The following is a 2,718-nucleotide window of genomic DNA, read 5'->3' as shown; positions in this document are numbered from 1 at the left end:
GCCAAATCTACCAGCAGGGTGGTTAGGGCGGTGGAGGTGGCTGAGCTCAGGACAAACTCCAACTGAATCCCCTCTCAAAAGGCTTATGCCTTGAGTTGATGTTGTTCCTTTAAACTCAGAAACGTGCTGTGTCTCGGAGCACTGCCCAACATCTTGGGGAGCCAAGACTGCTGAGAGGGCACAGGGGAGCAGAGGAGAGACAACCAGCACCAGGGCAGCAGCCAGCTGCTGCTAACATCTGGCCTGAGGCTTTAGCAGCAGGTTTTAGAGCTTTTTGGTTCTGCGAGAGAGCGGGAGAGCATGCTCAGATTGCAGCCCTGTAGGTAGGTGATTTTTAGTTTTTTCCAGTAGTAGAATTATGAAAAATGCCTCTCGTGTTCCCCATTAAAGTTGCTATTAGCAGACAGGCAGGGCTCCCAGCATGAGCCAGTTCTTGCTGACAAGGTCTGTGGGTACCACATTAGGGAATGTACCACTCACACAGCTTTCAGAGCATCGTAAGTGATTTGCCGTAGCTCCTGTAATGGTACAGAGCCAAACATATCTACGTCTCACGTCAGAGATGGCAGCAAGGTCTAGCTTTAAGTCCAAGATCCTTGATTAAAAGAAAAGATGACCAGCAAGCCCAAAGGCCTGCTTCTGGGTGCTGAGTCGCCCTCCTGCTCAAACACCAGGCGGGTGCAGTGCTGAGAAGGACTATCTTACTCGGATGGGGCTGTGAAGTCAAACGTGTCTCGCTTGCCCACTCAGTTACTCACACGAGCAGTATAATAGCAAATAAAAAAAACACCTTACCGGGGCTTATATAACCCTCTGTCTTCACATGCACTTACTTCTAAGGTTAATTTTCTCTTTTTAAGGTGGGCCTTACTCCAATGCAGAAGGAAAATGGTCTAGTGCATAGGACAATGGGGAGTGCTTGCTGTTCTTCACCTTGATTTTAGCAAGGCTTTCAGCGCAAGTACCCATAATCTCCTTACAGCCAAAGCGGTGAGATGGGGACTGTGCTGCAACAGACTCTGGGTGGCCCTGGGCCAGCCCAGTCGTACGTACAGGTTTTCTTGTGCTGAACTCCCCTTCCATGCACCTCTGCTGTGGCTACGGGTTTTGCATAAACCCCAAGGTAGGATGGGGACTTGGCGCTCTGCAGCGAGCTGGCTGGCCAGGAAAGAGGCTCGATTTGTAAAGGACTCAGACGTTAGCTCTCAAACTCCTTGTGATACAGTCAGCAGGCAATTGCTCTGAGTGGGCAGAAAACACGTCAGGGTGGTTTTTTCTTAAATGCATGAATTTTCTTTTAAATGCAGAGGAGATTTTTACCTGTGCCCCATTGCTCCCGCCGCAATATGTATCACTTTCTCATCTCAATCCTGATTCCGCCAAGACATTCCCAGCTCTGTGTAGAGGAACAGAAGGCTACACTGGCTATGCCAGGCATTGAGACATCTTTTTTCTTCTGCATAGCTTGTGACCAATGCTATATTACCACAAATTTGTATCCACATCTAAGCTCGCACAATGAACCAATTAAGGATCTGTGATTTTTTGTTTCAAGTATGTGGCCGAATGTTTATAGGACAGTCTAGATATTAATCCAAACTTTCACAAATTTAGACAGCTGCCTCCAGTGCTGTCAAAAAGGCAGACAATCAGCACATTTGAAAATCAATACACCTCATGGGGCTGAGTACGTCGGTTAATCAAATACTGCAACCATTAGCTTTTGCTCAGCTTCCAGTTAGCTCCAGAGCGTTTTCTGCGTAGTTACAAGATTATAATTGTTAGAAGAAAAGAAAGTGGGTATTTTAAACATCATGGTCCCTATGTTTTTTCATTATTTGAACTCCACCTTTACTGCAGCTTGATTTTCCTTCCAGAATTGCTCATTAGGTCTAAATCTAGAGAAAACAAACCCCTGGCTGTCTCAGTGATCCTGGATGGTAGGGAATGCAAGGCTATTCTAGGCCCATCTGTTTCACTGCAAGAAAGGTTTTAGAAAACAAATCCAGACAGTTGATTCATTATAAAGTAGACACAAGTTATGAAGATAATCAGGGAAACAAATCCTATGAAGACCTCTTAAGTCGCTGGCTGCTATTACTGTTATTTTTTAAGTCAGCACTGGTTACCCACGTCACATGAATAATACTATGTAAGTCACAGATGCAAAATAGCAATAGCTGCAGAGATCGGGGCCTTACCAATGGGTACATTTAATTAATCTAAAATTATTATAGTTGCTCTTCTGGAGCATGGTTGGTGTGGGGGACAATCTCAGACTGCCTGGAGGAAAATGGCTCCACACAAGAGCTTACTGTCTTGGCGGCCACTTGTTTCTCTGAAGATGAAGGCAAGCTGTGTGCAACTCTGCAGCAACTGGCTCGTGAGACATGCTCTGGCAGCAGAGCAAAGTGTGTAGCAGAGGAACTTTGGTGGTAACAGAGGAAGGACTAAGGGAAGGTAAGATGCAACAATTTTTCCCTAAATTAAATCTGCGATGAATGTCAAACCTTAGCTTAAGCATCCTTCTAAGGAAGCCTGGACCAGGGACCTCTGTCATAAATATTCAGGGATGAATTTTCACCCATACATTCCCTAGTCTTCCTTTGTTTGCACTCCACCAGACTGCAATTCATGTGGCTACGACAGGGGGCTTGTTATGTAGCCACATAGCATGCCTGGAAATAAATTCCAAACTGAACAAAGTTTTACGCAACC

Source organism: Harpia harpyja, chromosome 13 (genome assembly GCF_026419915.1).
Source record: "Harpia harpyja isolate bHarHar1 chromosome 13, bHarHar1 primary haplotype, whole genome shotgun sequence".
NCBI lineage: Eukaryota > Metazoa > Chordata > Aves > Accipitriformes > Accipitridae > Harpia > Harpia harpyja.
This window is presented reverse-complemented; position numbering follows the sequence as displayed.